This window comes from Rhea americana, unplaced genomic scaffold (assembly GCF_003343005.1).
Source record: "Rhea americana isolate MKP2758 unplaced genomic scaffold, rheAme1 scaffold_242, whole genome shotgun sequence".
Lineage (NCBI taxonomy): Eukaryota > Metazoa > Chordata > Aves > Rheiformes > Rheidae > Rhea > Rhea americana.
This window is the reverse complement of record NW_028186360.1, coordinates 117461-129249: the sequence shown is the minus strand read 5'-3', so window position 1 is coordinate 129249 and position 11789 is coordinate 117461.

Genomic DNA, 11789 nt, shown 5'->3' with positions numbered 1-11789 from the left:
TTGTACATTGAAGTGATTCATAAAGAAACCAAAAATGAAGACAGTGCTACAGGCTTTATGTTCAGCATCAAGTGTTCGTTCAGTCAAGTGATCACAGTGATGAACCTAAAGGGGACATGGCTTCCTGTCTTTGTCTAAGTCAGAAAACGAGCATAAATGCAAATCTTAATGCTAAAGTTACAGAAAACTTCCTTTTGTGGAAGGCACACGAAAGCTGTATGAGGACAAGTGGTTTGTCATAACAGATGTCAAACCTAGGCTAAAGTGTTTGTAAAAGTTTCTTTGCACTGAACACATCAGAAAACACAAGATACGAACACCCATAAAATAGTATAGAGATTCAAGAAATGAGCAGCAACTCTAACCTAAAAAACTAAAAACCTAAAAATCTAAAAAAGAAAATGAGAAAGTTTTTGTAAGAACCACACCTATGAAATAGCTGGAAGAAGAAGTCACTTATGCAGAAACTCAAAATCACTGCAGGAAACCAGAAGAGTTTAATGTGGGAATTAGTAATATATATGTTACTGTGACTATGCGTATTTAATTAATTTGAAATAATTTAGCAAAATTGAAGTGAAACATATTTTACAATCTGAATATTTTCACATCAAACTTTGTATTATGTTCCCACAATGACAACTGCGAAATTAGTAAAAGGTATTTTAAAATAACGATACATGAGGCAACCATTAATCAAAAAACTACACTGAGCAATACAACCATTTTCTCTCTTTCTCTAGATTGTTTCTAGATTTAGATGAAATGCAAAATAGGATGGATATTTTAAGTATTGTTCTCAGAGTAACTGAGGTGATTTTAGTGAAGATAACGTGCAACAAAACTCAGCATCATTTGCTGTGAAAGTTTAATTAATTTCCAAAAAAGAAAGGTGAGGATCACAAGGAAACTACTAGAAAAATCTTTCAAACCACCTGTGTGACACTGTGACAACTACAGTTTAAAACCAGCAGATTAGTTGAAAGAGAGGTTTAACAGGTGAACCTTTTTTTTAAACAAGTTTTAGAGAACATCCCCCCAAAACTAGTAAGAACTACACACGTGCTGCAACATCAAGTGTATATTTGCAGCATTTCAGCCATATTTTAAACTGCTGGTGGGTGACATCAACAGCATCATCAACTTATGCTAGATAGAACAAATTCCTGACTCTATTCAAAAAGCTCACAGAAAGAGAAAATGGTCTGTCACACAGTCCTACTGAAAATGTGGTGCATCATGGTGGAACAAATTAGTTCACTGGCATTGTGCTGCAGCCAGACACATTTTATTACAATTAATTTCTAATCCTTTCAGCATCACCAGCGCACAGAGTATAGCAACCAGATAAAAATTTCTATTTAAAAATAACAAACTAATTTGTTGTGCCTCTACTCAGAGTCAGTATCATTCCATGATATTAAGGATGACAATAAATTAAAGTAGCTTCTCATAAGTGAGACCAGTGTAATTGCTTGGTATCCTAATAAGTAGTCACTCCTTATCATCAGGTCAGGTAGGTTGAAATTCACCTTTGAGATTGTAATGTAAGCTAAAACTGGAAGTTAGTCTGATKTAATTAGTCTAGCATACCTTGTCTAGCAAGCAAATTTCACGATTTTTGTAAAAGAACATTGGGTTTTTCTTCTTTAAAATTTACTGTTGAAAATCCCTCTTCTAAGATCGACTGTGCCTCAAAGAATTTGTAGAATGATATAAGATAACTAGGATCTAGGCCACTTTTTGAAAGGGAAAATTATAGTATGCTATAAAAACATATTCCCACAATCTACCACTTACAGGCGCTGGAGAACACAAATGCCATCTCTTAAGAATGTAAGGTAGTCATGACAACTTAAATCAACAGGAAGGACACTTAGTGAATATTCCTGAGAAAAAGTATATTTAAGGAGTATCACTATCTTGCTTGTTCCTGAGGATACAAGTCTGTGAAGACTTATTTATTCCAACAAGTAACAGAGATAAGCGATCAAACAGATTTTTTTTTATTATTCTTGTGGACCATAATACATATAAAAGTGATCCTGCACAGTGTTCAGTATGCTTTGCAATGAGTTTGCAGGATACTTAAGTATTTTACTGTTCTATGCTTACTGAACATCTAACCTAGCTCTGTTCTCTCCTCCCTTTCAACAAAAATTTCTAACATTTCCCCTTACCATACACACATTCTTTTGACATTTAAGTAGGAAATGTGAATTGCTCAAAGCACATCCAAGCTGCAATACCTCATTATGTACAGTGTGCTTTTCAGAACACACAATGATGTTTAAGATTTAGATAGGAACAGGTAGAACATGTGACATGAAGCAGAGTGACGTGCCAGAAAAAGCAACAAAAAAGCTAGTTAGAATCAGCCATGTTTAAGGACTGACATCCTGACATGTTTCTGTTAACGTAATGAATGTTTTACACTGTCACTGTATTCTAAATCATCATTTCTAAGAAGGGGAGTATAAAAGGTTTTTCCACAAAGAATTTACTTTTTTCTGTAAAAGAGATAAAGCAATAAAAAGGAATGGACTTTCTATCAGTTTTAGATTTGGGGTTGGGCTTTTTTTTTCTTTTCTTTTTTACTGTAACAAAAAGTTTTGAACAGGTAGCAACAATGCAGGCAATACTACTGCCCTTACACGTAGCATGTACTCTTTACTGCCTTGGGCAAAAATGACTACATACTCATTTCTGCAAAACTCTAAGTACTGCAGAGTCCCATGGCACCTGGCCTTTTCTTTATCAGAATCCACACTGATTTTCTTGTCACTGCATACTTCTTGAACCATATATTTAACACAGGATATTGAATCCAATCTTAGTATTGTTTTTAGGATTAGGAATTTTCTGATTTGCACCAAATTAAACCTTTGTGTTTATTTCAAAGCAGTAAATAAGAATGTTTATTAAAAAATCCATCAGTTATGAAACTGAGTGCACAAAAGCCCTACTCATCCCTTCCATTAAGAAGGTAGCATTGCCAATGAAGTCTTCTCCTTCTGCCAAGCAGTTTGATGGACATTAACATCAGATGTTTGTCGTCATTCTGATGACAACCTGTCAACTCTACCTGCTATCCCCTTGACAAAATTTCTTGTAAATTTTGCATACTGCACGCAATTTAAGGTGGGGATGTTTGATTTACTAAGGTCCAGCCTAGTTTATAATATTTTACAGCCTTTCAATCAGCTTTAAAAAAATAAAATAAAATAAAGCTATTTCACTGGGATTATTTGGGTGGTAACTGACTCTCTGATGGATACTCTTTAGCTACCTAGGTTTCCAGGATCTAGCTCCCTAAGCCTTAGCCACCAAAGGTTAGGCCACACTTTCAAAAGTGAGTAATCATCAGCAGTTTTCCACGTAGGTTTTATGTAGTTTTGTTATATTTAACTGATTTTTCTCCCTGCTTAACATTTCATAGCTGACATATATGTATATGAAATAAGGGAATTTGGGGGAAAAAATATTTTAAAAATAGGATATGTCCTTTGTGTAAACACTAGCTAGAATGCAAATTATTAGAGGCAGAACAGACAAATGAGTTCTGACTCTAAAGGATTGAAAGATGGTTTATACAATATTCAGTATAATCTTTTATTAGAAATACGTCGTCTCTTTCTGAATCATCTTGGGTTAACACTGGTGTAGCTAACAGCTTATAAGGATATGAAAACAGAATATATCCAAAATGTAATCCATTTTCTAGCAATCAAAGTGTGCCAATGGCTAGATACTGCTGAAGTGTAGAGGATGTGTCAAACAGAAACATCTTATACTCGGAAGTTGCTGCACAGACACTCTGTGAGACTTCACACTTTCAGCCAGTTTATGTTTGCTCTCTAGTGATATATGAAGCAGAAATTACTTATAAGCAGGTGTGGTCTATGAGTCACATCAGACATGCTGTAAAGGACCTGAGCCATTCACTTTTCCATGCACCTAACCTACAGACAACCCTATACTTAATTATCTGTCCCAGACTCTGTTCCACCTACCCTCTGCCTAGAGACCTTCCTGGTACAGAGTACCTCAATAAATTTCTTCTTCTGTTACTAACTAATGTAAAGAATAAGTACTTGGCCAAGACTGCAGGGCCAATAGCAGTAGTACCTGGTCAAGAGGACTTTCAGCTTTATTTGGTCATCCCCATGCATAAGCAAGCCTTTAGAGAACAGGATTACCTAACAGCAAGGGAAAGCTACACAGCTTGCACACTTGCCAGTGCTCAGTGTATTTCACATTTGCACAAAGCTTATAGTTTCACTAAGCTACACTCCAGCTGGCTTCTGAGGAATTATACTTCTGTTTAGCACGTTATCTACAACCCATTTTGCTATCCTGTGCCACTCCTACCTTGAAGGTCAGGCATAGCCCTTTCGGCTTGATGACAGACCAGACTAAGGTCTTGTTTATCTGTCAAGGTCCTGTTTGTCTAATGGGACATGTCTAAGATCTGGGCTACCAATACTGTAACTACCCATACCAGCAGCCCACAGTTCAATGAATCTCGTAGTCAGACAATTAGGCTATCCTTAGGTGAACAGGGATTACAGTGCTTGTCTTGCAGGCTTTCCTGCTGCAGTTCAAACAAATCCAAAGACTATACTTGCACTTCCTTTTTTACTGTGTAGCTGGATGTCAGTGCTTGATGGCTTTAACTGTCTAGCAAATTTTCAATGTTTAACATGACTAGACTGAAAATTCAATAATCATAAAACCTGGCAAAAGAAAAACTAATTATTTAATCCCTTATTTCAATCTCGTACACAAAAAGCAATACCCACACCACTTCTACATTTCATATGCCTGATTCTTCTGCAAGCTTTTTTAATCTGATGTCAGCAGCTTAGACAATGTCAATGATGAAGTACAAGGCGTGACAGAACTCCTGTCCTGACCAGTCAGCTACTAAGGTGGATGATCTCCAAAGCAAAATTGGATTAAAGAAAAATAAAAAGTAAAAAATAACTATTATTTCTCTTACAAACCTATGTGAATAAGTTAATAAGTATTTCTCAAAGTAACACAAACTTCAGTCAAGGGTAATGTTAACCAATCAGTAGTTAACCAAACAGCCTCTGCATAAGAACTTTCTATACTCTTAATTTTCTTCATTCAGAACACTAGGTGTTCAATCTGCTTATGTACTGTCATCATATTACTGAATATCTATATTAATCAAACTGATCACCAAAATAAGTTCATTTTTATACTGATGCCAAATATAGATAGCCTCCAAACAGCTTTTACCAGGTTCAGATCAGGTCTCACCGAAGATCCCACTTGACTGTGATGGTACACAGAGTAATTTGAAAAATTACTGAAAGTTTTCTGCAAGTAACTAAACTTGAGACTGAATACAGTCAAGAAGTAAGAGTGTTATCTTGCCCATAGGCTAAAAAGCTCAAGAGTAGTGAAACAAAATTGTAAGACAGACATTACTGTATCAACTACTGTATTTTCAAAATATCTTGTCTGGTAGCTGAGCTGAGGGAAGGCACTGCCTCCTGTTCTATAATTTAGCGGTGTAAAACTAGGCAGTTTTTTTCATTGTCTTTTTCCAACCTATTTGCTACAGAGCTACAGACTGATACAGAAATTCTAAAAATGCAGAATTTCACAGTAGTACACCATTGTTGTAGATAACTAGACCTTGAAGGAATTGTAGAAAACAATTAGGCCTTGAGGCTTGGGACTTGTGAAAAACAATGAGGCTTTGAAGGACTTGCAGAAAATAAGGAGGCCTTGAAGCTTCTCAGTCAGAATGTAACCATTAAGATAACAACAGGAGGTCTTCAGTATCAGAGCAGAAGAGACCGGTTTGCAAGACTTACATGGGAGTTCCAGCAAAGTAGTCAGCTAAAGGCCATCCTGGTATGACACCTACCCGCCGCTAGAGACCCCCACTACCTCAAAAGACAGCCCCTCCTGGACTCAATGCACACATGTTATAATATGTAAATATATAAGCGAATTCCTGGAAAAGTAATGAATACCCAAATTAATTGTAATGAATATGTACAAGGGGTATCAGATATAAGCTCAACGATTCATGGTCTGAGGGGATGTATTAAGTGGAGGGATCCCCTACGTCCCCAACACCTACTAAAGGAATGCCTGCCTCTTAATGCTACATTGGCATTAAGGGGCTTTATTTACAGTTTTCGGTGACAGTTTCTGCTGCCCAGATGGAACACTGCTTCTGAGTCTCAACGGATCCATGTGATTGCAGAACCTCCAGCTGGCACCAAGGGATTCTTGGGGAGAACCTCTGATCCCTGGACCTGAGAGCTCCGAGCAAGGTCCCCTGTTGAAAGGTAAAGGCATTCCTTTTTAAACAACAACATCAACAAAAAAAAAAAGGAGCGAAGAATCCTGAGGCAGGTTGCCTGTCCATAAGACACAGCAAAAGCCTCGCAGGACTGGGTATAAGGGTACCTAAAGGAAGGGAAGGGAATTCTGACAAGTGTAAGTCTGCAGATTGGTTTAGAAAGGTATTGGGTATTGTGCAGCCGCAGCCTTCTCTCTCCTTTTTGTTCCTTCTTTTCTCTCCTTCCCTCTGTTCCTCCACGCATTGTGCAGTTGTTGCTCCACCTTGCATCGTTTAACAACTGTAACAACTGTAGCAACTGTAAGGTTACGGTTGTTATGGGATAAGAAATACTCTGTCATCTGAAGGGGGAATTTTAAGGATTTCTCCCTTAGGGTGCATTATAAAACATTGGCGAAAAATGGGGGGTGACCCCCTAACAAAGAAACAGCTTGTAGAATACTGTAACCACTGGTGGCCACTGTATACTATGGAAGATCAGGAAAAGTGGCCAAAGAAGGGGGTGTTGCGATATGATACTATTTTGCAATTTATGTTATTTTGCCAAAGGGAAGGGAAGTGGGATGAAGTGCCATATATAGATCTATTCTTTACCCTGCAGAATCACCCTGAATGGCAGCGAGAATGCAGGATTATTCCACAGGACCCCATGATTTTAGCATTAGAAAATGATACGGGAGGACAAAGATTCAAAAAGTATTGTTCAGCTTGTAGCATAGGGAAGAGATGTTTGAAGTGCGAAAAGGAGGAGGAGGAGGACTGAGACCTAACGGTCACCCTTCGACAAAGGTTGGGGGGGGGGAATTTTGATGATGAAGATGGCAATATATGTAGGCGGAGGGACAAGGCAGACGATATGCAGGATGCAGACCAATCTAGCAAGGCAGAAGGGTTTAGTCAGGTTGCAGGAAGGACAAGGGGATGACAGGGAGAAGAGAAAGAAGCCTTACAGGCACCTCTTCGACAGGGCATGGGAAATAATGGACCGGTAAAGGTCAAGGTGCCCTTTTCAATCACAGGTCTGTGATCCTGTAAGGAGACGGCAGGAATTTACAGGGAAGATCCGGAAAAGGTTGCTAAGGTGTTTGAAACAATAATTAGGACTCAGGACCCTGACTGGAATGATCTGGAGTTACTATTAGATACTCTACCAGATAGTACTAAAAAGAAAATGGTATTAAATGAGATCCAAAAACAGGTGGGGAGAGCATATATAAATGGGGACTTGCAGGGAACAGTAGATCAAAACTTCCCTGCTCCTAATCCAGGATGGGATCCCAATCTGCCAGGACCCTGAGCACTTTTAACCAGATATCAAAGGTGGATACTGTTTAGTATCAGACATTCTATGCCAAAGGCAACTAACTGGTCCAAATTATATGAAGTCAAACAAGAACCAAATGAATCCCCATCTGCTTTCATGGAGCGGTTAAAAGTTACTGCCAGGAAATATACCAGTTTGAATCCCAAGAAACCAGAAGAGGCCACCCAATTGGCCTCTATCTTTATGAAGCAATTGACTCCAGATATAAGGCAGGAACTTCAAAAATTAGAAGAGGCAGATTCAAGAGATTTGGGAAAGATGTTGGAGATCGCATGGACAGTTTTTAATAACAGAAAAAAAGAAAAGGAGATGCGGCAGGCTAGAAGAGAAAATGTGAGGGATACGAGGTTGATTGTGGCTCTGACAGGTGGGACCATGGAGGAATGCACAGATCAGGAAGGAATGGCAGGCTCCTCCCTTTTATGCAATCCCACCTTGCAAAAGACCAATGTGCAATCTGTAAGAAAAGGGGGCACTAGAAAAGGGAATGCCCTCAGGCTGGGACCTTGGATCCATTCCTGCAAGCTATTAAGCTGATGACATTAGATAATGAATCCTGAAGGGGACTGGGGCAGTCATTCCCAGCTCAACCCCTGGTTACATTAAGGCTGGGAAACGAAGAAGTAGGATTTCTCATTGACACGGGAGCTACTTATTCAGTTCTTAACACTTGTAAAGGAATTTTTAGCTCTAAGGTTGTAAATGTTGTTGTTGCTACAGGGGAATGAGAAAATAGGCCCATTTTGCAGCCATTGAAGTTTAAACTCGGTAAACAACGGATAACTCCCCAGTTTCTCTATAGGTCTGAATGTTCAATGCCCCTAATGCGGAGGGATCTATTGAGCAAACTCAAATTACTTTTAAAATGGAGAAATACAGCTATTAATACCAGAATCAAAAGCTGCAGAGGTGAGAATTTTTATGCTACAGAATATACAGAAGCCAGAGAAGGAGATTCCTGCAAAGGTAGAAGATGCATTATGGTATGGGTAAGCGAAACCCCAGGCTGATCCAAAGCAGCAGAACCAGTGAAAGTTATATTAAAACCTGGAGTCAAAACAGTAAGACTGAAGCGATATCCTATCAAGTGGGAGGCTAGGAAATGGCTTGAAGAATTGACAATGAAAYTCTCGAAATATGGGTTGTTGGTAGAATGTGAATCGGAATGTAATACCCCAATATTACCTGTGAAAAAACAGAATGGCAACGGATATATGCTAGAACAGGATCTGAGAGCCATAAATCAGACTGTCCCAGACCCAGTGGTAGTCAACCCATATACCCTTCTGACCTCTTTGAATGAAGAACATAAACGGTTTACAGTACTTGATTTCAAGGATGCCTTTTTCTGCATACCTCTAGATAAGAATAATCAGGCGACACTCGCCTTTGAGTGGGAAAGCCCCACCACTGGACGTAAAATGCAGCTTACCTGGACGGTATTGCCCCAAGGGTTTAAGAACAGTCCAACAACATTTGGCAACCAGTTGGCCAAGCAGGTGGAGACATGGAAGAAAGACAATTCTGATGGGACATTACAGTATGTGGATGATATCCTGTTGGCTGCCGCAACCCAAGGGAAGTGTATACAGATGACTGTAAGCCTACTGAATTTCCTAGGACAAGGGGGATATCGGGTGTCGAAGAACAAGGCCCAGACAGGAAGAGAGGTTGTGATCCACTTAGGGTTTGAAATTTCACAAGGACAACGAAGGTTGGGCACTGATCAGGAGGCAATCTGCCAAATGCCAGAACCAAAAAAACTACAAGACTTGAGAGCATTCTGGGGCACGGTCAGGTGGTGCAGCCTCAGCCCCAGGACACAGTGTTTGGGTGCTCAGCAACGGAAGCTGGACAACCCGACTGTCCTATAATCCTGCCCAGTCTAGAGTGTTGGTAACATTGGGATTAGTGACCCTCTGCCCAACCTGGAAGAGGAGTCCTATTAAAACTCAATATTGGAGGAAAATTAAAAGGGAAACTACTGAAGACACACAGAAAGGGCCTAGCACTGCCGTGCAAAGACGGGGAATCCAAAGTCTCATCTTCCCTGGATTAATGGCCATAGAAAATAGAGAATTAATAGAAAACGTACCTGGCAAGTAAAACAATTAGCTAAAGCAACAGAAAAAGGATTTATGGAGTTTAACTAACAGGTACAGGCTAATACCAAGATGATATTACAAAACCATTCAGCTCTAGATCTAATCCTAGCTAAAGAACACGGGGTGTGTGGATATTTAAAAAATAGATTCAGATCACTGCTGCATCTGTATTCCCAATGTGACAGAGCGCCTTAATAAACAGATTGAGCAAATTAGGCAAATAGTGCAACAAGCCCAGGATCTTCAGAAAAACACCAAAGACACCTGGATAAACAAGATTCTAAAGGAATTAGGAGGAAACTCTTTATCTGGATGGCTGGCTTCACTGGTACAAACTGCAGTCCTGATAATTCTGGTAATTCCTTGTGTAGTGGTACAATGCTTACCCTCCCTAATTTCTTGTTGTACATATAGGGGAAAGAAATTATATATCTGCAAAATAATAACCAGAACCATTACCAATACCTATCCTATTAGATGAGTCTCCTGAATCTAGTATCAGAAGTCTCAAAGGGGAGAAGCATTGCAGATAACTAGACCTTGAAGGAACTGTAGAAAACAATTAGGCCTTGAAGTTTGGGACTTATGAAAAACAACAAGGCCTTAAAGGACTTGTGGAAAAATAACAAGGCCCTGAAGCTTCTCAACCAGAACATAACCATTAAGATAACAACAGGAGGTCTTCACTATCAGAGAACAAACCAGTTTGCAAAACTTATACCGAAGATCCAGCAAAGAAGTCATACCAGGATGGCCTTCAGTTGACACCTACCTGCCACCAGAGACTCCCACAACCCCAAAGGACTCAATGGACTCAAGGCACACGCACAATAATATGTGAATACATAAACAAATTCCTGGAAAAGTAATGAATACCCAAATTAATTGTAATGAATTATGTATAAGCAGCATCAGATGTAAGCTCAACGATTCATGGTCTCAGAGGGCATACTAGGTGGAAAGATCCCCTACATCCCCAGCCCCTATAAAGGAATGCCTGCTTCTTAATGCTACACTGGTGTTAAGGAGTTTTATTTCTGGGTTTTGATGATGTCTTCTTCTCAATCCTCTATAATCTGGCAGTTTTCATACTTCAAACTTGGACTCCAGTATCCTGAAGGCACTTACCACAAACAATTAAATCCCATGATCCTAATACCACCTTACAGTATGAGTAGTACGCACTGCATTTAAGTGCTTTATGTTTGCAAACTATCCACTCAAGGATCAAAGTTTTCCTCTGTAGAAGACAAGGTAATTGCTGCAGGAACCTACAAACAGCTGTGATTCGTCCAAGCATTTGGCCAAACTGGCAATTCAAGTACCAAACTCCCACTTTTTAGCACTCTGTCTTGCTAGATTTCAGATGTCCACAGATTGAGCATTTGAACAATCATTGCTTGAAATTATGTTTGAGTTGCATAATTAAAAATACAGTTGCATTATTCAACATTTGGCTTACTACCCTGGGGCTTTGGGTAAAGGCCTGTTACTGCACTGTAACTAGATGTTACTACAGGAGATTACCAAGTTTCTAAGGCTGGGATACAGATACTGCCTTCATAGCCACCAACAGTAAGTAGAAGTGAGAAATTTTAATAATATTTGTTATTAAAAAATTGGAGCCATAACTATGTAAAAAGGGGAAGAATCGGTCATCTGAAGACCTGCTTATGTTTGTGATTTTTTGATTAGTAAAAACTGGTACTCTTGGAAAAAAACTGACTTAGTAAAGTATTAACCAACCTAAACCATTCCGATTTCACTACAGAAACCTGTAGTGTTTCAAAAAAAGAAAGAATAAAGCACAACACAGAGGCTGCAGCATTCACCCATACTCCTACATGTATGTTAGCAGTCCAAGACTTGCAATAGCTTTTCTTATGGTAGTCAAATTACCACACTACAAATGGATTTTCTGCCCATAACCACTCTTGAGTCCCAGAAAATCCCTCAATTGCGAAGGCACTGTCAAAAGTAAACGCTTAAAATCATTTGAATAACCTATTTG